General features: G+C 43.7%; 1 protein-coding gene across 2 annotated transcripts in view; it reads right to left on the bottom strand.

The window, feature by feature from the left end:
• MARCHF3 (membrane associated ring-CH-type finger 3) overlaps positions 1-25,798 on the bottom strand; it is a 147,152-nt gene that overhangs the window by 78,710 nt on the left and 42,644 nt on the right. The window contains exon 1 of one of the 2 annotated variants that reach the window (XM_081930772.1): positions 21,630-21,649. The exons of the other annotated variant lie outside the window; for it this stretch is intronic. The gene's annotated coding sequence lies outside the window, so the exon portion shown is untranslated. Of the gene's footprint in view, positions 1-21,629; positions 21,650-25,798 lie in introns of those variants that run through there. 2 annotated transcript variants of the gene reach the window in all.

Below are 25,798 nucleotides of genomic sequence, written 5' to 3'. Positions count from 1 at the left end.
TCTTTCCGTCAAAGCTAAAACTTAATTGATTCATGATTTCTGATCCTGGCAATTTCATTTGTTTGGCTCATCTTGCCCAGACCCCTAACTTTTGGAGACACTATTAAATTTATTAGGGTATATATGGATGCACAGATGCTATTGCACATTTAAAAGATTAACACATGTGTTTGTGGGATCTGATCCCTTTAAAACGACCACATATAGCCTTATAAAAAGCATGCAAAGATTCATGGCAGGGCAGTGAGTGACATAACGAGAATGAAATGCGGCAAGAGCGTTCGCCTTGATGCACCTCTTAACAGCAGCAGTGGTCCTCAGGCTTGTTTCTGTTGCTTCTCTTCTCCAGAGGCAAGGCTGTCATTTCTGATGAGCTACCACTGGCTATTAGCACGCTAATGTTTATGCAATAAAGAGCCTATGGCAAGTCAGGACTAACCAGCCATTGTGCTCTGTAGAGCTGAAAGGGGGGCAATTCTCACTATTACGATTTGTGCCTGAGCAGGTAGGCAACACATTTTCCAACTGCCTTTGGCTTAAACTGTACTTTGCTTTTGTAATACTTTGATGTTTGCATGCACTATTCTCGGAAACCTATTATCGTCACAGACAGATGATGGACCCAAAGAAGAAAGGAAGTTGGCGGTGTTTTGCAGAGTAGTTTGGACAGATTGCTAAAATAAAAGAATGATGGCCTCAGTAATTCTACATACAGTCCAATTGCTGAAAGTTTGGTGTTAAGGTAGAGGAGAGAGAGATTGGGAAGTTTTGTCACAATTTTAATTTTTTTAAAAAATTGCTAGTAAAGGTAAAGGGACGCCTGACCATTAGGTCCAGTCGTGACCGATTCTGGGGTTGCGGCGCTCATCTCGTTTTATTGGCTGAGGGAGCTGGCATACAGCTTCCGGGTCATGTGGCCAGCATGACTAAGCCACTTCTGGCGAACCAGAGCAGCGCACGGAAATGCCGTTTACCTTACCGCTGGAGCGGTACCTATTTATCTACTTGCGCTTTGACATGCTTTCGAACTGCTAGGTTGGCAGGAGCAGGGACCGAGCAACGGGAGCTCACCCCATCGCGGCGATTCCAACCGCCAACCTTCTGATTGGCAAGTCCTAGGCTCAGTGGTTTAACCCACAGTGCCACCCACGTCCCTTTTAAAAAATTGCTACTATCTTCCAAATACTCTGACATCGTCCCATAGGCACTATGATCTTGTTTAATTTTATGTCCTTCCCCTTTAAATCCAAGTGCAGCTGACATGATTACATGCTGATACGATGCATTGCATTGTGAATCGTTGACTTCAGATAAAAAGCGGGAGCACATGCTTATCTGCTTCATTTTGGAGAAATGAGGACTCCAATCGTGTTGCATATTCACTGATATGCCTCTAACATTACTAGGTACAGTCCACAGGTTAGAAGCCTAGGCCACAAATCAGGAACTTACGGTAAGTTCAGACTCTCCAAGTGTCCCTGTTTTCCAGCGACAGCCCCAGATTTACAGAAGCCGTCACAGTTTCTGATTTGATCCCAGCATGTCCTGCTTTTCCTTAGGACATCCTTATTTTCACCAGAGAAATATTCGGGGGAGGGGATTATGGAGTTATGCAACCCCAAGCCAAGGAGATAAGTAACTATACAACCTTCAGAAGACATCTGAAGGCAGCCATGTATTGGGAAAAATTTTAATGTTTAATGCTTTAATATATGTTGGAAGCAGCACAGAGTGGCTGGGGTCCAGTGAGATAGGTGGGGAATAATAATAATAATAATAATAATAATAATAATAATAATGGAATAGAACGTCCTAATTTTCATCAGAGAAATGTTGGAGGGTATGCAAGTTCAGTTTCAAACCACCTTCTGTGACATCAGAAATACAGGGAGAGGGTATACCAATTTCACAGGGTTATTATCAGGAGACCAAGGTCTGTCTGTGGTGCTTAGCTGCACAGTGCTAAGTAGTTTCTATTATTTTATCAATTACAAAAGAAAGAAAATAAATAAATATTGCAATATTGGGGGCTTGTTGCATATCCTGCACGTTTACTCTTTTCATAGGGAGGCGGATGGCGCTGTGGTCTAAACCCCTGAGCCTCTTGGGCTTCCGATCGGAAGGTAGGCGGTTCGAATCCCTGCAACAGAGTGAGCTCCCGTTGCTCTGTCCCAGCTCCTGCCAATCTAGCAGTTCAAAAGCACGCCAGTGCAAGTAGATAAATAGGTACCGCTGTGGTGGGAAGGTAAACAGCATTTCTGTGCATTCTGGCTTCTGTCATGGTGTCCCATTGTGCCAGAAGCTACTGTTAGGTTCATCACGAGACGTCCTCCAGCTTCCAACCATGGATACCAGCAGCCTTCAAGCAAGCAAACTTGCCTTATTATCACTCCCTAGCATCCCACTGCCAGAGGATTGCCTCCTTCCAATCACTGCTTTGCCTCCTCCAAGTGGAAGAAACCTGGGCCGTGCTGAATGTCACATCCATTGCCAGGTGTGTCCTGCTGGAAACAAAAAAGGGCTTTCCCCTTGGCCTGTCTTTATATCCACTCAGTTGCCAAGTGCTTTTGTGACATCACAAGAAATTTACAGCCAATGGCAACAGCTGGGGAGGCATCACCTTCATTGCTTTGAGTCTCACAATGGCAGGTGGACCTATCAGTGATTGTGTGTTTGTTTATTTGGGACACGGGTGGAGCTGTGGTCTAAACCACTGAGCCTCTTGGGCTTCCCAATCAGAACATTGGCGGTTTGAATCCCAGCTCCTGCCAATCTAGCAGTTCGAAAGCATGCCATTGCAAGTAGATAAAAAGGTACCGCAGTGGTGGGAAGGTAAACGGCATTTCCGTGCACTTTGGTTTCTGTCACGGTGTCCTGTTGCGCCAGAAGCTGTTTAGTCCTGCTGGCTACATGACCCGGAAAGCTGGCTGTGGACAAACGCCGGCTCCCTCGGCCTGAAAGCGAGGTGAGCAGCACAACCCCATAGCCACCTTTGACTGGACTTAACCATCCAGGCATCCTTTACATTTACCTCCTCCCTCCTCCTCCTCCTCCTCCCTCCTCCTCCTCCTCCTCCTCCTCCTTCTTCTTTCCTTTCTCTTTTCATATTTACTTTAAACTTCCTAGATCAGGGGTGGGGAACCTGTGACTTTCCAGATGTGGGTGGTCTTGAACCCCCAACAGCTCTATCAGCCTGGCAGATAGTCAGGAATGATGGGAGGTCTAGTCCATCTGGAGGCACACAGGTTCTCCAACACTGCTTTAGACCACCAGTCTTCAACTGGTGGGTTGGGGTCCAGTAATGGGCTGTGGCCAGATCCACTATGGGTCACAACAGGAGCGCAACCGCTATGCAAATATATGGTAAAAAGTTAAGAACTAGGTATCCAGAAGAGTGTTTCGATTAAAAGTGGGTTCTGTGTCATCTTGGGAAAAGTTATGGAGGGAGGACTGAAAATTTACAGCATGCTATGTGTTGAAGGAGAACTATATGAAAATGATGTATTGTTGGTATTTAACACCCACAAAATTAGCAAAAATGTATCTAACTGCTTCAGATGTATGTTGGAAGTATAAGGAGAAGGAAGGCGCGTTCTATCATATGTGGTGGATGTGCAAGATGGCAAAAGCATTCTAGGAAATGATATATAATGAGTTGGAAAAAATGTTTAAAATAACATTTGTGAAAAAAACTGAAGCTTTTTTACAGGAATTTTAGATGCAGAGATACCAAAGGAACAGAAACGATTATTCATGTGTGCGATGACAGCAGCGCGGGATACTACTGGCCCAGATATGGAAAGAAGATAAAGTCAAGCTCAGAGACGAACAGTTGATGAAGATGATGGACTACGCCGAAACGGCGAAATTGGTCAGGGAAATCAGAAAACAGGAAGATAGAAACTTTAATAAGAAATGGGGGAAAAATACAATTTACTTCAGAGAACACTGTAAACAACTAAAAACTTTGGCAGGATTTGAGTAACACTTGTATTAAAAACTGAGGTAAAAATGGACTATTTTGAGAAAAATGGAGAAACTATATGATGCAGTAAAAAAAGTTTGATAATGGAAACCAAGGAGGGGGTGGAGGGAAGTCGAAGGATTCAGGGAATCTTAAATGTTGACGATTATGTTTAATGTTTGAAAAATGTATAGCGTGAAATTGAATAATAAAAAAATAAAAGTGGGTTCTGTATCTGAGGATGCCTGCTGTAGACTGAACAAGTGACTTGGGATCTTTCTTACATACCATGAGTTGATAAGCAGAAAAGGACAACTGATCTTGTGCCATTCCTATGCCTTTATTCAGTCCTTTGAAAAGCAAACGCCTGCCCTGTAATGGACTTATGACAGCAAGGCTCTGCCAGCTTTCAGCTAGCTCAGATTTGCCAAGCATCTGGCATGAGTAAACAACGCCGCTTTCCAACATTTTAATGTGACAAATTCAGGCAGCATTTGTATTTGTGCGTGTGTGAGAGACCACTGGCAGGAGAGAAAGAGTATACATTCATAAAAAACCTCTGTCAATCACTGCTTCAACTGTAGCACAGGAGGTGGCGGCAAAGCCAGAGCAGTTCGTTTAAGGGCTCTTCAACAGACACAAAGAGCTCTGCACTGAAATAAATGGCTTGTGGATTTTAGCTGAAAATGACAGAACTGGTATTTGGTAGCTTAAATGCAGGTTATTAATTTGAAAAAGCAAACAATTATAGCAGGAAATAAAATATCGGATGACAACTGTGGCTCAGTTTTGTACCGTCTTCTACTGCCGCTTGGCATTTATGCAGCTCATTTCAAATGTTTGAAGAAGTTCATATGCGTTATCTCAATAATCCTGCTGGGGTGGGGAGTTAGCAGCTAGCCTAAGGCCACCCAGCGAGTACACAGCGACATCTCATCACAACAGCAATTCAACTTGATGTTTAGTTGGCATCAAACTGAAGACTAATCGTTGAGAAAAGGAGATCTGTTAGCTTATGGAAGGAGAGGGAAGACTCAGTTAAATCTACTCACAGCTGCTGAATCCATGTCAATATTGGGTAGCTGCTAGATGAAAAAGACATGGCACTTGACTCTCACACGACACACTCCCTACGTTGGCTGAAATCATTGAGGTGGGAAGACACAGCTGGCTGCTTGAATGATAACTGTTTCTAGAGATGGACGAGTTGTCACAAGCTTGTTTTCTATCACTGGGGTTTTGTCACATGAGGACTAAAGCAGAAGACAATTTGACCAGGATGCCACCAATGGGGGAAATAACTGCATGGTGACTCTTTCACTAGTTTCTGATTGCAAATAAGTTTCAAAATGGAAGGGACTTTACCAAACCACAGACTTTGCTCCACTAGGTCTTATGTTTTGTTAAACTTGGGACATGGCCAGTGTTTCTCTGTGGCGAGGGATAAGCCATCATATTCTGAGGAGAATTTTTTACATTTCATTTCCCTGTACACCATACTGTCACCCAGCAAGAACTTACTGCCATAGTGAGGAGGCTGGTCAGTAGTAATCATAATCATAATAATTTATTATTTATACCCCACCCACCTGGCTGGCTTTCCCCAGCCACTCTGGGCGGCTCCCAACAGAATATTAAAAACACAATCAAACATTATAAACTTCCCTAAACAGGGCTGCCTTCAGATGTCTTCTAAAACTCAGGTAGTTGTTTATTTCCTTGACATCTGATACAACAACAACAACAAGTTTATTAAATTTGTGAGGTCCATGCCTTTACACAAAATACCATAAAACATTATTAAAAGATAAACAATCAAATTATAAAAATGAGCTAAAATTCATGCCATGCTGTCCCAGCAAGGAAACTACCCCAAAAAACCCCACCATTCAGGAAAGAAGATACAACAACAGGTTAGGAGAACAATGGGAGGGACCTCACCATTTCATCCAGGAACCATACCCTAGTTTTCATAGCCTTCACCACAAAGACCGCTACCACGTGAGAAATCCGTGGATCAGCGTCCACCAGTAAAAACTTTACTTGGTCCTCAGAGTTGACTATTGATTTGGGAATAGTTTGTAACATCGCATCCCTGAAGGCCGAATAGATGGGACAATACAACATGTAATGTGTGAGATCCTCTTTGGTTCTCATATGACAAGGACATATATGCTCCTCTACTGGGATTTTTGCATATCTGCATGACAGATAGGCCGTAGGAATGGTTTGAAAACGGGTCATGGTGAAGGCTCTCCGAAGGGTGGGATTGGTGATATTCGCCAAGTAATTGGCGCAGGTTTTGACTGTTTTCAGTCGGGGAAACCAGTGGGAGGACCCTGGGTTCTGTATTTTTGTGATATCTAACAGAGCGTCTCTCTCCAGGATCCATTCCCGATCCTGGAAGGGTGGGTGCCACTACAGAGAAGGCCCTCTGCCTGGTTCCCTGTAACCTCACTTCTTGCAGTGAGGGAACCACCAGAAGGCCCTCGGAGATGGACCTCAGTGTCCTGGCTGAATGATGGGGATGGAGATGCTCCTTCAGGTGTATTGGGCTGAGGCCGTTTAGGGCTTTAAAGGTCAGTGCCAACACTTTGAATGGTGCTCAGAAACGTACTGGGAGCCAATGTAGGTCTTTCAGGACTGATGTTGTATGGTCTTGGTGGCCACTCCCAGTCACCAGTCTAGCTGCCACATTCTGGATTAGTTGTAGTTTCTGGGTCACCTTCAAAGGTAGCTCCACATAGAGCACATTGCAGTAGTCCAAGCAGGAGTTAACTGGAGCATGCGCCACTCTGGCGAGACAGTGTGCGGGCAGGTAGGGTCTCAGGCTGCGTACCAGATGGAGCTGATAGACTGCTGCCCTGGACACAGAATTAACCTGCACCTCCATGGACAGCTGTGAGTCCAAAATGACTCCCAGGCTGCGCACCTGGTCCTTCAGGGGCACAGTTACCCCATTCAGGACCAGGGAGTCCTCCACACCTGCCCACCCCCTGCCCCCACAAATCAGTATTTAGTCCAGATTCAACCCAAATCTGTTAGCCGTCATCCATCCTCCAACCGCCTCCAGACACTCACACAGGACCTTTACCGCCTTCACTGGTTCTGATTTAAAAGAGAGGTAGAGCTGGGTTTCATCCACATACAGATGATATGCTATCTCAAGTCCAGCATCAATCAATAAAGCAACACCTTAGCAAAAGATGCAACAGCTGAACTTGCTGGTACAAGAAATACAACTGATAAAACCTTGTCTTAGAGGTTTAACCCCACTTAAAACTGCAGGTCCTTCCATAACAAGTGAGCACGCTGAAGCATTATCTCAAAGCAGAATCTGTGGGTTACCTGCTCTACCTGGTAACCCACAACTTCTGGAACAGCCCTAATCCTAACCTGGAGGGAATGTCAGCAAACATTAGGCAAAACATTGCCTTGCCTTTGGAAAGCCTAGCAATGAGTCATTGCTATTCAAGACCATCCAGTGATTAAAACCAGGTTACCACTCACATATTCAGAGCTAATCTAAAGTCCCTTTTTCTAGTTACATTTTCTCTTTTAAAACAAATGAGCCAGGACTTCATTAACATGCTCTTCTGCTCAGAAACTTTTATGAAATGGCTGCAAACACCATGACTGGAGGCTTTCAGTTCAAAGCAAATTCTTCTTGCTTAAAAAAATATAAATCCAACTATTTTGTCCTTAGCAGGTACAATGTTAAAACGGTATCTCACAAGTTAGAAGAGGTCAAGACAGCACATTTCTTTTCACTCCTCGCTCTCTGCTAATAAAGCCTGCGACTGCATTATATGAAATTAAATGGGAACCGTTATCAACTTCCCTTTTCCCCCAGAAAGTGCAGCACCATTGGCTGCCAGACAGTCCTTTTAATGAACTACCAATTACTACAAAGGACCCCAGTGGCCAGAAATCCTCAAGTCAGTCATCTAGCACAAACATCTATGGAGCTGCACTATAAATTCTTAGAGGACTGGACTGTTAGCCTGCTAAATCTCTAATGTTTCAGGTGCAAGAGATGACCTACTCTCTCCTCGTTATATTTCTAAGTGGGAACCCAGCCTTTCTTTTCAGTTCATTTGCCAAGGTGCCTACTGAGCCAGTAAAGTTTCGACTGAGCAAATGACTGCCATGGCATCCTCGGCTGGCAGTGATGGTGGAACCACCCAACTGCTAGGCCATAGAATTAGTGCAAAACAGCAGTATTTATCCCGTGCCAATTCAGTCAAAATGCCAAGCTAGCTTGTGTTTTAGTGTTTCATGGTTAACCTCGGCAACTGCAGTTTTTCATTCAAAGTGTATTCATTTTATTTTATTTTATTAATTTGCATTTATACTTTTCAGGTTTATACATTTCCTTAATTTTACAATCATTTTAACATTTCAAAACTTGACTTCCTTCCCCCTCTTTCTGCAGTTCCACACACACACACACACACACACACACACATATATATAAATAATCTTCTGCATGTTCAAATTCATTTAATTTGCTCACTTGCTTATCTACTTTAAATATATACTCCTGTTAAACTGCAGGTTACTACAATAATCCTGCTAATGTTTTTATCTGTTTGAAACTTATCTGTAAATATTAAATAAACCATTTCCATTCTTTTATAAAAAGTTTGTTATCTTGATTTCTTATTCTTCCAGTAAGTTTTGCCATTTCTGCATATTCCATAATTTTTGTATCCATTTTCCCTTTGCTAGGACTTCTGCTTCTTTCCATTTTGGGGCGAGTAATGCTCTTGCTGCTGTAGTAGTATACATAAATAATTTTCTATACGATTTAGGTAGTTCTGTCCCTATAGTTCCCAAAAGAAAAGCTTCTGGTTTCTTTACAAAGGTTATTTGAAACATCCTTTTCAATTCATTATATATAATTTCCTAGTAAGCTTTGACCTTACCAACTCATATTAATTTAAAACATTTGTAGCTGGTATAACTCAGTTGGTAGAGCCCAAGTCTCTTAATCTCAGGGGTTCGATCTCTGCAAAAGATTTCTGGATTGCAGGGGGTTGGATTAGATGACCCTTTTGGCACCTCCTACAATTCTTTGATTCTGTGATTTCTTTACTGCACTTCATCAAAATATTCCAAGGTGGCATCCCAAAATGTAAATAAAGTCCAACCAAAATGTATTGATGTCCATCTTCACAATCATCAAACCAGAATGCCCCACTAGCGCATCATTAATGCAAATTAGCAACTTGACATTAACTGCCTTTTTATTCTGAGTTTTGTGAGCTCATAATGTCACCGCTACCTGACATTTATACTCTTGCTCTTCCATCATAAGGCTTCAGTGTATGCTATACCCATTATAGGGGACGTGGGTAGCACTGTGGGTTAAACCACAGAGCCTAGGACTTGCCGATCAGAAGGTCAGCGGTTCGAATCCCCGCAACGGGGTGAGCTCCCGTTGCTCGGTCCCTGCTCCTGCCAACCTAGCAGTTCGAAAGCACGTCAAAGTGCAAGTAGATAAATAGGTACCACTCTGGCAGGAAGGTAAACGGCGTTTCCGTGTGCTGCTCTGGTTTGCCAGAAGCGGCTTAGTCCTGCTGGCCACATGACCCAGAAGCTGTACGCCGGCTCCCTCGGCCAGTAAAGCGAGATGAGCGCCGCAACCCCAGAGTCGGCCACGACTTGACCTAATGGTCAGGGGTCCCTTTACATTTACCTTATATCCATTATAAACAAGAGCTAGAAAGGGGAGCAGTTAAAGAAGGAATATTCAAAGTCCCCTGCAGGGGTCAAGATGGAGCCATTCCATATGCATCCCAGTCCCTAGAAATCAGTGTATTCAGCTGAGAGGGAAAAAGGAAACACATAAGCAACTACAAGCAACAACTGATTTAGGCCCATCTGAATGGCGCATAATTGCGCATGTGCGCACAGCGCCAAAGCCAGAAGTGACCCCCAAAGGGCAGGGGCAGGGCGGGCTTATGCACACTCCCTCAACCTGCACGGGAGTCTGGAACATAAAATGAGTATTGTCTGTATAGACCCACAAAATATTTCAATGAACAAGCAAATCCCAGCCGTGCTCGCAATGAACTCCGAAGTCATCCTTGGTTAGGGACTTAAGGTACACAATTTATACAGGGTAATACTGGGAACAAAATAAAAAGAAAAGGAGATATCCCTACACAAAAAGCCACAAGATTCCTTTCATCCACCCGGTACTTTTCAATAGGGATTTCGTACTACTTGGCTGTCTAAAATCTATTTCGCATATACAGTGGTACCTCGGGTTACACACGCTTCAGGTTACATACGCTTCAGGTTACAGACTCCGCTAACCCAGAAATAGTGCTTCAGGTTAAGAACTTTGCTTCAGGATAAGAACAGAAATCAGGCTCTGGCGGTGCAGCGGCAGCAGGAGGCCCCATTAGCTAAAGTGGTGCTTCAGGTTAAGAACAGTTTCAGGTTAAGAACGGACCTCCGGAACAAATTAAGTACTTAACCCGAGGTACCACTGTACCTGTGTCTCAGTCTCTCTCTTGATGTCTGATCTTTTACAGATTGTGTGTGGTTTTGTGGGTGTGTTTGAACATTCAGAATCTTTCATACTGCTCTGCAACACAAAGTTCATTGCCATGAATTATTTACGTAAGGAGAGCTATTTGTAAGGAGCGATATCGTCATGAGAACATCAGATATGCAATTAGATAACCGGACTTCTTGTCCTCGCTTTGAAATGGACCAGATGATTGAATCCGGGCCAAGACAATTTCCTGTGTCCCTCTATTTCCCCTCCTAAACGTTTGTTAGATTGTCTTTTGATATTACACCTACTTCATGATAAAGCGTTGCAAAACCACTCATGTTCCAGTAACATTACCTATTTATTGTTGGGCGGTTGTTTATTATCCATCAATTGCTGAACCAAACACTTCCATCCAAAACAGGAATATTGTGTTATTCTGTATTATAATAATAATTTATTATTTATACCCCGCCCATCTGGCTGAGTTTCCCAGCCACTCTGGGCGGCTCCCAATCAAGTGTTAAAAACAGTACAATGCTAAATATTAAAAACTTCCCTGAGCAGGGCTGCCTTCAGATGTCTTTTAAAGATAGGATAGCTGCTTATTTCCTTCACATCTGAAGGGAGGGTGTTCCACAGGGTAGGCGCCACTACCGAGAAGGCCCTCTGTCTGGTTCCCTGTAACCTCACTTCTTACAATGAGGGAACCGCCAGAAGGCCCTCGGCGCTGGATCTCAGTGTCTGGGCTGAACGATGGGGGTGGAGATGCTCCTTCGGGTATACAGGACCGAGGCCGTTTAGGGCTTTAAAGGTCAGCACCAACACTTTGAATCGTGCTTGGAAACGTACTGGGAGCCAATGCAGATCTCTCAGAAGCGATGTTATGTGGTCCCGGCGGCCACTCCCAGTCACCAGTCTAGCTGCCGCATTCTGGATTAATTGCAGTTTCTGGGTCACCTTCAAAGGTAGCCCCACGTAGAGCGCGTTGCAGTATTCCAAGAGGGAGATAATTAGAGCATGAACCCCTCTGGTGAGACAGTCCGTGACAGGTAGGGTCTTAGCCTGCGTACCAGGTGGAGTTGGTAGACAGCTGCCCTTGGACACAGAATTGACCTGTGCCTCCATTGACAGCTGTGAGTCCAAAATGACTCCCAGGCTGCGCACCTGGTCCTTCAGGGGGCACAGTTACCCTATTCAGGACCAGGGAGTCCCCCACACCCACCTGCCCCCAAAACAGTACTTCTGTCTTGTCAGGATTCAACCTCATATAACCTCATATGTATCACCTTCAACAACCTGGTGCTCTCCAGGTGTTTTGGACTACAATTTCCACCAGCCCCAGCCAAACCCTTCCATATTATTGTAATGGTTCAATGCTGATGGAGCAAGTCTGCACAACTTGTAACTCAACAAACCCAAGACGGCAATGCTCTGTTGCTTGACATTTCCTCAACATTTTGTGTTCCAGGGAAGCCGTAAAAAACAAAAGTTTATAAACCCACCTACCTAGCTGGCAGGTTGCCTTTGATCACAAGTTAGAAAAAGTGGGAAATTACACATTAACACATTATTATTTTTTAAGTACAGGGATGCGGGTGGCGCTGTGGGTTAAACCACAGAGCCTAGGACTTGCCGATCAGAACATTGGCGGTTCGAATCCCCACGACGGGGTGAGCTCCCATTGCTCGGTCCCTGCTCCTGCCAACCTAGCAGTTTGAAAGTGCATCAAAGTGCAAGTAGATAAATAGGTACCGCTCCGGCGGGAAGGTAAACGGCGTTTCCGTGCGCTGCTCTGGTTTGCCAGAAGTGGCTTAGTCATGCTGGCCATATGACCTGGAAGTTGTACGCCAGCTCCCTCGGCCAATAAAGCGAGATGAGCGCCGCAACCCTAGAGTCAGTCACGACTGGACCTAATGGTCAGGGGTCCCTTTACCTTTGCCTATTTTTTAAGTATGAGAATAAGCTGATCTCTTTTCTCTTATTTGCTCTGTTCTCCCAGACAGGCAAGGCTTGGGGTAGAGAGATTACAAATAATTTGGTCTGGTTGATGTGGAAATAACACCTCCATTCTTTTCAAATCTTTCCTTTCAACCTGCTATAGACAGATGCAAACCCCACCCCCCCCAAAGCCAACACACAGGAAGTCGGCATTTAATTGTAGCTGTAGTTTGATATTTTAAAAACAATAAAAGGGAACTTCCAGTTCCTTCCTCAAACCAGCCAAGTAAGTGAAATGTCTTTCCACTTCCAGCACATTGTTTGGTATTTCTGAGATAGCCAAAGATGCACAAAAGTTAAAGGAGGAAACAAAAAGTATTGTCATACTGAATGGCAGGGGCTAGTGGCTCTGAGTTGGGGTCTCTCCCAGCCCAGCTCTGGAAATGCCAGAGACTACACCTAGGAGCACCTTCGCATGCAAAGCACTGCACTTATCACTGAGCGGTGACAGTTCTATTTCCTTGGTGATATCGCTGTTTTATCATAGTTCATCTCCCAGCCTTACATTCTTGGGACTGAGGAATGACAACAAAGATAAGCATCAAAGGATCATCCTTGATTCTAGACTATACATCCTCACAGGTCAACCCATTCATCCCTCCCATTCTTCACATTTCCAGACTCAAGTTTTAAAAGGGGTTTATTTATTTTTTGGAGCGGTAGGAAAGCATTGGGAGGCTGGGAAAGAGAAGATGAAAAGAAGCCAAAGAATGATGTTAGAAATCCAGGAGCACAACCGCTAGCCTCAGGGCTGAATGTTTTAAGTGAATATGACCTATTAAACATGGAGAAATGGAGCGTCTATAGTAGATATCACACCAGCCCTTTTAAAACTAATAAAATATTTACAAAGAATATACAGTGGTACCTCAGGTTACGAACTTAATTCGTTCTGGAGGTCCGTTCTTAACCCGAAACCATTCTTATCCTGAGGCACGCTTTCGCTAATGGGGCCTCCCACTGCCGCAGAGCCGCCAGCATGTGATTTCTGTTCTCATCCTGAGGTAAAGTTCTTAACCCGAGGTACTACTTCTGGATTAGCGGAGTTTGTAACCCAAAGCTTTTGTAACCCGAGGTACCACTGTATGATATCCTGGCCTCGTTCCTTTTGGGATTACAGTGGTACCTCGGGTTACATACACTTCAGGTTACAGACTCCGCTAACCCAGAAATAGTGCTTCAGGTTAAGAACTTTGCTTCAGAATGAGAGCAGAAATCATGCTCCGGGGGCACGGCAGCAGCAGGAGGCCCCATTAGCTAAAGTGGTGCTTCAGGTTAAGAACAGTTTCAGGTTAAGAACGGAGCTCCGGAACGAATTAAGTACTTAACCCGAGGTACCACTGTAAATCATCATATGGAGGTGGGGGGCAGTGTTCAAAGAATCATAGAACTGGAACAGACTCTAAGGGGCATCTAGTCCAACCCCATGAATTGCAATGGTTAGAGCAGGGGTAGTGAATATAATGCCTTCCATGTGTTCTTGAACTGCAAGTTGTATTAGACAGGAATGGCTAGGAATGATGGGAATTGTAGTTCACCAATATGGAAAGTACCATGTTGGCTACCCCTGGGTTACAGTGTTAGATTAGGGCTGTGGAGACACAGGTTCACATCCCCATTCAGCCACGATGCTCACTGAGCTATCTTGGTCTACACTCACCCCCATACCCTCCAACATTTCTCTGATGAAAATAGAGACGTCCTATTCCATGCCTTCCAACCTTTCTCTGGTGAAAATAGGGACATCCTAAGGAAAAACAGGACATTCCAGGATCAAATCAGAAACCAGAATGGCTTCTGTAAATCTGGGACTGCCCCTGGAAAATAGGGACACTTGGAGGGTCTGTCACCCTCTCTTCCAGCCTATCTCCTAGCTTTCGGAAATCTAAGAAACCAAAGTTCTAAGTATTATTAACCTTCCCCATCTGAAGTTTTGCTTTCTTGCATAATTTGGGATAGTAGGTGATTTTTCAGATCAATTCACTTGAATGCTTGCTATCTCTCTAGCTTGTCACACCATTTCTAGGCTAAAGCTCTTGGTATGTATAATTTCTTTTCATAAAAGCACTTTCCGAAATACATTCTGCTCCTTTTAAGCTAGTGCATCATTACCCTTCCATTTTCTATTTCCGGCTACCAAAAAACACACACATTCAGAGAGAAAACAAAAGTTATTTTGAAAAATATTGCTACTCCTAAGTCACATACTGAGAATCTGAAGACTGGTGGAATTCTAAGGACATCAAAGGTTAGTTCTCTTTCTAAGCTAGTTTTCTCAAGCTTGGTGCCTTCCAAATGTTTTGGACTACAGGTCCCATCAACCATGCTGCCTCTGGCTGCTGGGAGTTGTATATGAAACCATCTGGAGATCCTCAGGAGAAGGAAGACTGCCCCAGAAGCACAACCAGCACCGCTCACCCAGCTTCCATTTTGCTTCAACAGAGGCTATGCAAGAGAATGGTGCCCTGTTTTGCTTTCTCCCTAATTCTTCAAATGAACCAGAAGCAACTTCATGTAGTACCCTACAACCTAGACCGTTTCCTCTCACAACTTGACCAGAGATGGAGCGGTTCTTAACATTTTGTGTCTTTTTTAAAAAGATTTTTATTAAAGTTTCAAACATTTTATAAAAACAAAACAAAACAATACAGTAATACAAACAAACAAAAATAAAAACAAGTATAATTTCAATCCCTTATTTTCTTATAACTTACTTCCCCGACTTCCTCATACCTCCCCTTGCTGTATTCCAATTTCTAATTTATTAATTCAGCAAATCCTTTCCTTTATTTTTTATTTAATTTTTAGTCTCTCTTTTCTATTTTACTTATCCATTACAGCTGGAAACCACATAATTTCTAAACCAACATCATTCTAACATTCATTAATTTTGCAGTATTTCTTAAGATAGTCCTTGAATTTCTTCCAAACTTCTTCTGCTGTCTCGGATTCTGCCAGTCATCTCTGCCAGTCCCATATAATCTATCACCTTCATCTGCCATTCTTCCAAGGTGGGTAGATCTTGTGTCTTCCAATACTTTGCGATGAGTATTCTTGCTGCTGTTGTAGCATACATAAAGAATGTTCTATCCTTCTTTGGCACCAATTGGCTGACAATGCCCAAGAGAAAGGCCTCTGGTTTCTTCAGAAAGGTATATTTAAATACCTTTTTCAGTTCATTATATATCATTTCCCAGAACGCCTTAATCTTTGGGCACGTCCTCCAAAGGTGAAAGAATGTACCTTCATTTTCTTTACATTTCCAACATTTATTGTCCGGCAAGTGATAAATTTTTGCAAGCTTGACTGGGGTCATGACCCTGGTTCTTAACATTTTGGATGCATGTGCTTAAAATTCTTATTTTAGTCAGTTGATATTCTTCATTCATTCATTCAAAAAAAAAAAAAAAAGCATCCCAAAGTCTCCAGAAAAACCTAAGCTGCATTTTCAGAGCCTTATCATTCCATTCCATTCTGCAGTTTCAATGCTCATAGGGTACCAAAACTCACCGTGTTCGTAATTTTTTTTACTGCCCATAAGCCATTTCAAATGGAATGAATTTAGTGGCAGGCGATTGCAGTCATTCGCCTCATAACAGAGTCTTTTAAAGATGGGTCCAATTACCCCTTATATTACTCCACTATTTCATGCAGTTACTTATCTGCTCACATGGAAAATTTTCCCCTAGCAAGAGTATGTCTGTGAAGGTACTTCAACCACAGGATTCCTATAAAAGACAAAGGGACGAGCTGGAGAAAGAAAGTGGCTGTGCTCCTTAGCCCTGCGCTGTTTTGTTTCTCTGAATAAAGAGTGACTTTCCTGGCACCTTGTGAGCTACTGCTGAGCTGTGCCTGAATCTTGCCGTGACATGCTGACATTTCTGAGAAGGATAATTTTGGTTTCAAATCATTTCTTTACGGCAAATGTTGACAGGCAGGGTTGGTCCTAGAACATCAGCTTTGCGTGTAAAAAGTTCCAGGTTCAATTCCAGGTATCTTCTGTTTGAAACCCTGGAGAGGGACTGCTGGTCAGTGTACAGAATACTTAGATGGATACTAGCAATGATTTTTCAACATTAACTTCATTGGACTGGTCATGTTGTGCTGATGCCTGATGATCGTCTTCCAAAGCAACTACTCTATTCCGAACTTAAAAATGGAAAGCATAATGCTGGTGGTCAACAAAAGACTCTCTCAAGTCAGATCTAAAAAAATGTAGAATAAACACCAACAACTGGGAAACACTGGCCTGTGAGCACTCCAACTGGAGAGCAGCCTTTACCAAAGGTGTCATGGGCTTTGAAGACACTCGAACTTAGGACGAAAGGGAGAAAAGTGCTAAGAGGAAGGCACATTTGGCAAACCCTCACTATGTTCAGCTCCTACCCGGAAACTGATGTCCCCACTGTGGAAGGATGTGTGGATCCAGAATTGGCCTCCACAGTCACTTACAGACTCACTTTTAAAACCGTGTTCAAGGAAGACAATCTTACTCAGCTACGAGTGATCGCAGAAGAAGAAGAAGACTTAGATGGTCTGGCTCAGCGTAAGACAATTTCCTGTATCCTTGTAATCTGCAAGTTTATCTTTGCTGATACCTGGCAAACGGGAGCACTGCTGAATTCCATTCTGGTAAAACCTTATGGGAAATAGATGTGCTGGAGGCAAGAGAAGACATTTGACCCGTAGGTGTAGGCACAGGGCGCAGCTCTCTTGACAGCCTGGTCTATACCCTCCAAGTGTCCCTATATTCCAGGGACAATCCTGGAATTACAGAAGCCATCCCGGTTTCTGATTTGATGCCAGAATGTCCCGCTTTTCCTTTTTCCTCCCCTCCATGTCTCAAAGAACAATTAAAAGTGGGGTTTGTGCGTAGGTGCAAAAATTGAGTTTACTGTATACTGAAAATAAAATACCTGCACCAAATGAAGGAAATGGTGAAGTGGGCATATGAAGCCCTTCCCATAATTTTGAAGGAAGAGGTCACCAATCCACTTGGTTATGATGGTGATGATGATACCCTGCCTTTTTCTGACAGGGACACAAGACAGCTTATCACTAAAGGAATATTTCATTCCATTTCTCAGTGGAAGATAATGCACACAATCCCTTCCCTCACACATTTTTCCTTTGCAATAATCCTGTGAGGTAAGTTCAGCAGAGAGGTTGCCATTGGCCCACAGTGACTAATGTAGATGTGTCTATGACATATACATATATTCAGTGAGATCAAATGCGGAAGAGGTTTCTTGATGTAGAATAAAAAGGTAAAGGTAAAGGTACCCCTGCCCGTACGGGCAAGTCTTGCCAGACTCTGGGGTTGTGCGCCCATCTCACTCAAGAGGCCAGGGGCCAGCGCTGTCCGAAGACACTTCCGGGTCACGTGGCCAGCGTGACATCGCTGTTCTGGCGAGCCAGAGCTGCACACGGAAACGCCGTTTACCTTCCGCTAGAAAGCGGTCCCTATTTATCTACTTGCACCCGAGGATGCTTTCGAACTGCTAGGTTGGCATAGCAGATGTAGAATAGAACGTCCCTATTTTCATCGGAGAAATGTACATACAGTAGCTGAACTAAAAGGTGACGTTATGTAAAAGCTGATGTTGTGGAGGTTGGGTGTTTGTTTTTTGAAAAAAAAATGCTCACTACTATTATGATTACCATATTTTTCACCCCATAGGACGCACCGGCCCATAGGACGCACCAAGTTTTTTGGGGGGTAAATAAAGAAAAAAAAATATTTTCCCCCAGGCACTTGTGGGGCCGGCAGCGGGGAGAAGCGCTCTTCTCCCCACTGCCCACCTGCAGACCAGGTCCGGGGACAGCGGGAAGACGCGCTGCGCCTCCCCGCTGTCCCTGGAGCTTGCGGGGCTGGCGGCGGGGAGAAGCACGCGTCTCCCCGCCGTCAGCCTCCAAACCACATCGGGAGACAGCGGGATGGCAGCGTTCCACCTCCCCGCTGTCCCCCGACCTTGTGGGGCTGGCGCTGCGGCTCTCCTGAAGCCTGGAGAGCGAGAGGGGTCGGTGCGCACCGACCCCTCTCACTCTCCAGGCTTCAGCGAAATCCTGCATTCGCCCCATAGGACGCACACACATTTCCCCTTCATTTTTGGAGGGGAAAAAGTGCGTCCTATAGGGTGAAAAATACGGTATTTCTAATTTTTTCTCATTCGTTTCCTGCATTGTTTTACTTACTAACCACTTAATATGCCGTGAATCGCTTACAGAACAATTTTCTGGGAAAGTGGCACACGAATAAACAGACGGTGATGATCTCAGGCAGGAAAGCATTAAGGGTGGCGTTCAACTATGTTTTACTTGGAGTAAACCACTGGAATTAATGAACATGACTTAACTTTGGTCCATTCATTTCAAGAAGTCCAGTCCGAGTAAAACCTAGCTGAAAATCACCCTAAGAATATTGGTTTAACTGCAAACATAATTCCTTTTATTAAACATTAAACATGTGCTCCCATCGGGGAAATATCCAAACAGTCTTGAGGAAAAAATGAAAATCCTGGCTATTAACTACTACGTTTTTATTGCCCTATTAACAAACCACCTTAAAAACCCCAACTGCAGACAATGGGCTTGGTGTTATACAAGGGCCAGTGCCCTTCCACCACTTAATTCTGCAGCTCTGTTTTGAATGCAAAGCTCCGTCTTGCGCTGCCCATTAACAAAGCCATTTTTCTTCCAGCTGTTAAGGGTTAGATGTGCAACATCCATTAAGAGAGCTACTTGATGGCATGACTGGCAAGGATGCTTCAAGAGGAGAAAGATCATCGCAGGCCCGGAAAATTAATGCATCCTTCACAACAGAGCTCCCACCATCCATTATTACCAAACATTGATTAAGCATCAGTGTGATCAGCAGAACCAAATATTTTTTATTGCTAACATAGGAAGATGTCATGTCCACCGTTTAGAGCTGGGTTAGGGAAGGGAGAGCATTACACTAGCAAACGCATCACAAGGAACCAGTGGCGCGGCATTAGCATCCGACCTTTGGGCAGATGTTGGCAGGTCCCAAAGAGTGTGTGTGTGTAAATAAAGCACCTACCTCTTTATTCCTTCCAGCTGAGCATAGGGTGGATTTTGAACTACAGTGGTACCTCGGGTTAAGTACTTAATTCGTTCCGGAGGTCTGTACTTAACCTGACACTGTTCTTAACCTGAAGCACCACTTTAGCTAACGGGGCCTCCTGCTGCCACCACGCCGCTGGAGCACGATTTCTGTTCTTATCCTGAAGCAAAGTTCTTAATCTGAAGCACTATTTCTGGGTTAGCGGAGTCTGTAACCTGAAGCGTATGTAACCCGAGGTACCACTCTAGCGCTGATCTCAGAAAAACTGGAGCTTGGAGCTGCAGTTTGGAAGTGGGAGAAATACACAGGAAGAACGCCAAACAGTGGAGGTTAAACCAACCCATTTCCAGCCCCAGGAGAAGCAAGCAAGCGTTTGCACGACACACCTATACACACTGCCGGTGTCTCAACACACAGTTTGAAAAGCTCTGCATTAAATGAAGTCTGGACTCAGCAACACAGGGGAGCAACTGGTGACCTTCAAGAGAGACGAGGCAACATGGGTGACCCCAGTCCCCTCACTCCAAGTTCTGAGTAGCAGCAGAAGAAATCCTTACATTTTTAACATTATGAAGTTTCTCTGTAGAAACACACAACCAAAACCTATGTTTTCTACCTCCTGACCCCCGGACTGGACACATCTGGTTTGTGACTTTTAAGCCAGAATTCAAAAAGATGTCACAAAGAAGGGCAGGTCACTGTTACCTTGACAACCCACCAACCTGGACACTGCTCCTCAGTCTTCAAAGTTCTTCAGAACTTTGAGCCACCTGATTTGTTGTTGTTGTTTAGTCGTTTAGTCGTGTCCGACTCTTCATGACCCTGTGGACCAGAGCACGCCAGGCACTCCTGTCTTCCACTGCCTCCCGCAGTTTGGTCAAACTCACGCTGGTAGCTTCGAGAACACTATCCAACCATCTCATCCTCTGTTGTCCCCTTCCCAACATCAGGGTCTTTTCCAGGGAGTCTTCTCTTCTCATGAGGTGGCCAAAGTATTGGAGCCTCAGCTTCAGGACCTGTCCTTCCAGTGAGCACTCAGGGCTGATTTCCTTAAGAATGGATGCGTTTGATCTTCTTGCAGTCCATGGGACTCTCAAGAGTCTCCTCCAGCACCATAATTCAAAAGCATCAATTCTTCGGCGATCAGCCTTCTTTATGGTCCAGCTTTCACTTCCATATATCACTACTGGGAAAACCATAGCTTTTACTATACGGACCTTTGTTGAGGCACCTGATACTTCTTGTTGAAACATCTCTGTTTATATTCGTATCTCCATTTCAGATTATCCTGATTTCTAAGAGAACCACCCCACTCTCCTTTTAAATACAATACGAAACGCATATCGATAACACAGCATTAGGCAATCTGCTTTACAAGCAGGAGCTCTCAGGTTCAATCCCAAACATCTCCAGGTAGGGACTGTTAAGTTGTGGTGAACATATCAGACGACACAGCGATTCTCCAAAAAGTTCTTGTTTATTCACAGGTCAGAACAGAACTGAACTGAAGGGTTCAGCCAGCCTGCTTATATAGAGCTCCAGTACAACATAACTGTAACAATTTTCTGTAACTATCCAATCACTGAACGTTACTTTCAATTCCTTATTTGCATATGTGGACCTGAACTATCTACAGTATCCTCCTGCTGGCCCAGGGTGAGAACAGTACATAACAGGGACAGTGCTTTCATTCTTTAAAAAAATTGTTTAGGGGTACTCTCCTTTTGACTCAAGAAAATCACCATTTTATAGTTCAGATCGGGGGAAATAAATACAGTAAATGGACCAAAGTACAAAGATTCACAAAATGTTTAGGGGTATGCGTACCCCCAGAAAACACCACTGCATACAGGAAACGCCTGTTTTGGGATAGAGGTAAGGTGGAGCTTTCTAGATGTAAAGTTTACAATATACAAAGGAAATGTGCAGAAAAGGGAGCGTCTTTCGACATGTCTCACTTTTAACCAGCAGGGAAGATTTACCATGGCTCTGCAGTCACAATGGTTTGGGGGAGGGATAAGTAAGTAGAAAGAAGACCACACAGAGGAAAGTGAATCCATTTTACTTACCTGCAATCAACTTTAAAGCACAAAAGCCCCTGGATCTGTTTGTCTGCAATTTGACGCGTTTGTTATTCAAGAGCACCTCTCGTGTGTCTTCAGTTTTCAAGCCACAAAACACTATGGGTGATTGAGCGATTCCTTCTTCTTTTTTTACACATCCCAGACTGCAAAGCCTGTTCTTGCAGGAAAAGCATCACAGCCATTCTTCTGAAATTTGGCAGCGATGCCTTTGCTGCAAATTTCATCCGGTTCTCCCCTCCAACGAACAAGTTGGAGGCAATTCCTTTTTCAAAATGCCCAGCCCTAAAGCCCCCTGGATGGATTTGCTTGTAAATTGGCAGTCTTAATCCACTCTGAGGAGCGGATGCTATGCCTACAAATGTCATCCGCTTCTAGAAAAGAAGCTAATAATAATAATAATAATAATAATAATAATAATAATAATAATAATAACATGGCCACTTTTTATTCCCTCTAATACTGAATGGTGAGGAACTGAGCTTTGATTTTAGCTAAACAGCTTCAGACCAGAAATAAAAGTATAATTGGATGGTTCAGAAAAAGACGCAGAATAGATCAGACTGCTTCCTAAAGTGACAGAGACAGATCTGAACCCAATCCTGTGGTCAGTGCACAAACTAAATAGAAAGTTTTAATCTTATGGCGTATGAGGGTGGGAGCAGAGGGCAGGATCTGAGTGCATAATATATTAGGAGAAGTTGACTGGGGGCAATCGTCATGTAGGCAGAATATTAATTAGGAGGAATACAGTAATTTAAGAAGACGTAATTTAGAGGAGGTTTGGGGATAAGGTTTGCGCCACACAGCGGGACTTACTTCTGAGACACCATGCATAGGATCAGTTTTTGCCTGCTGAGATGGAGGAGATATTTGAGTGCTTCATAACTGAAGCACATAAAGGACCCTCAGTAAAACCATTAAGTTAATTGTCTAAGATTTATATATATATATACAGATTTATATATATATATACAGTCGTACCTTGGATCCCAAATAGCTTGCAAGTCGAACATTTTGGCACCCGAACGCGCAAACCCAGAAGTGAGTGTTCCGGTTTGCGAATGTTCTTTGGAACCCAAACGGGGTTCTGCAGCTTCTGATTGGCTGCAGGACCTTCCTGCAGCCAATCAGAAGCGGCTCCTTGGTTTTCAAACCTTTTGGTAAAGGTAAAGGACCCCTGGATGGTTAAGACCAGTCAAAGGTAACTATGAGGTTGCGGCTTTCAGGCTGAGGGAGCCAGTGTTTGTCTGCAGACAGCTTTTCGGGTCATGTGGCCAGGATGACTAAACCGCTTCTGGAGCAACGGGACACCGTGACGGAAACCAGGGCGCATGGAAACGCCCTTTACCTTCCCACCACAGTGGTACCAATTTATCTACTTGCGCGGGTATGCTTTCAAACTGCTAGGTTGTCAGGAGCTGGGACCAAGCAATGGGAGCTCACCCTGTCTCAGAGATTCAAACTGCCAACCTTCTGATCAGCAAGCCCAAGAAGCTCAGTGGTTTAGACTACAGCACCACCTGCGTCTCCTGAGTCAGCAGTAGCTTCTCACCTTCCCTTAGGAAATATGCAAAACCTGTGGGAGAAAAAGTGACTGCAACATCTCCCAGGTGGGACAGAAAATAATGGCATAGCATCAATTTCCAGACTGCAGCCTTGTATCCCCTTTGCATCTTAATCACCTCAACTGTTTCTTCTGTCTGCCCAAGTTTAATTTTAGGTGACTAATCTCTTCTGTTTGCCAAGTTTAATTTTAGGTGACTAATCTCAAGTATTTGTCCAGGGATATTTTTTTTTCTAAACGGTATTATCAACAACTGAGATAAGCTTTGCAAGAACTGAAGATCAAAAAAGCACTCTTTGGAAGATTTCCTTTCAAAACTGAGCCAGTGCATGAGAGGTTGCTTGCAAGACGTTTTAGGCAGATTTGAACTTGACACATGATGTCTGCAACAGATTGTTGCAGTGTATCCTAGCCCTCTAACAGGAATGTTCCTAGTCAAGATTCCAGCCGGTTAGGCCCTCCTCCAGACTATGATAACCAACGAAGGCATTGGGATGTATTTCAAAGTAAACATGCTCAGACTTGCCCTGAAAGACTAGAGAATCACAATGGATTTTAAGGGAACTGTCCAATTAGCAAGAGAGACTTTGTCTCCCATAACGTACACACAAATTTCACCAGCTCTCTAGTCAAATGCATTTCGCAGATTTTCAAAACCAAGGTGGAATCTACACACAGATAAAAAACCGTCTGAAAATGCTTTGTTTTAAAAGCTTTTTTAAAAAATACATTGAATTTTCCATGAGGCTCACCACCGCCATCTAGTGTCACATTGCATATTGCACTAAAAACATGCTTAAAACCTTTTATTTGCAGCTGTATAGATGAGTCCCAAGTGAAAATCTGAAGAACAGATTGCACCAGAGGCAAATGGAGGAGGCATTAGGAGTGATTATTCCTTTTCAATGCTATCCTCTACCCTCTGGAGCAACTACCATCTGTCTTCAGCCTAAGAAGTCAAGCAAATCATTTGCTATGTAAAGACATTAATCTTGTACCGTCCAATTACAGCCATTCTCTATACTGGGAAAGCATTCACAGTAAAGTTGGACATATTTGGACTGAGTAAATGAACCAAGAAGAGATTATATCATCTCCATGATTCTGGAACCTAAGTATGGGGGGTGCAGTGGATATTTAGCAACTGTATCTGAAAGCTTCAGCCAATGATATAATGCTTAACATATCAAGAAGAATCATAGGCAAACATAATTCAATTACCCAATTAGAATTTGAGTAATTTCCCTAAGGTCAGGATACAGAATAATTACCTTTTACCAAACCTTTGCCTAGGTTTAAAATATAGCACAAGATCCAGGAGAAGCTTGTACAGTCGTACCTTGGAAGTCAAATGGAATCTGTTCCGGAAGCCCATTCGACTTACAAAACGTCTGAAAACCAAATCATGGCTTCTGATTGGCTGTAGGAAGCTCCTGCAGCCAATCAGAAGCCACGGAAGCCCCATCAGACGTTCGGGTTCCAAAAGAACATTCACAAACTGGTACAATTACTTCTGGGTTTGCGGCGTTCAGGAGCCAAATCGTCCAAGTTCCAGGGCATTCGGGTTTCAAGGTACGACTGTAGTTCTGTTGAATGAATCCTGGCTTGCCATTGAGCTAGAGCATAGAAGACAACACAGAAATAATGCAAAATAGTGTGTGTGTGTGTGTGTGTGTGTGTGTGTGTGTGTAGGGGGGCAGGGATTGTATACAGACCTCTCCTTCGGTATTGATTTTAAAATCAACAAATTGATTATTTTATTGAATTAAGATGCAATTATCACACAAACACACACACCAACGAAAGTGCTTTTAAGGATCAGGAAGGAAGCAAACAAACAGGCTTGTCTGTTTCGTTAACTGAAAGTTTGTTTGCTTGCTTGCTTTTTGCAAAAGACCATTCTTTGCCTATATTTCAAATTTTGAAATATGAAGCATGTGGCCGAATTAGAACCACATCCGTAATGGGCACCTACAAATTAAGATGTCAAAGACCTACACATCACTACTGTGGGAAATTCAGGTTTAAAGAATACAGTGGCACCTATTTCACCTAAACGCCAACATCACTGCTCAAAGCTATAGTGAAAAATGTAGAAAGCTGCTATAGGGAAGAACTATGTGGGAAACAAGAATGCATGGAACAAGACTCAGAATCACTTCCACCAGGGTAGGGGTAGCTAACAGGATGCTCTCCAGATGTTGACTACAGACTCATCATTTCTAACCACTGATCCTGGTGGTTGGGGCTGATGAGAGCTGCAATCTGGAAGACACCTTGTCAGCTTGTCTGCTCTAAGGAAGGGAAGTTTCAGAAATGTGTAATTTTGAGTAGAGAAGCTCAGATTACAACAACAGACCCTCCAAGTGTCCCTATTTTCCAGGGACATCCCTGGTTTAGAGAAGCCATCCCAGTTTCTGATTTGATCCTGGAATGTCCCACTTTTCCTTAAAAGGTAAAGGGACCCCTGACCATTAGATCCAGTCGTGGCTGACACTGGGGTTGCGGCGCTCATCTCGCTTTATTGGCTGAGGGAGCCGGCGTACAGCTTCCGGGTCATGTGGCGAACCAGAGCAGCGCACGGAAACGC

The sequence above is a fragment of the Podarcis melisellensis genome, assembly GCF_964234715.1.
Source record: "Podarcis melisellensis genome assembly, chromosome: 11".
NCBI lineage: Eukaryota > Metazoa > Chordata > Lepidosauria > Squamata > Lacertidae > Podarcis > Podarcis melisellensis.
This window is presented reverse-complemented; position numbering and strand designations above follow the sequence as displayed.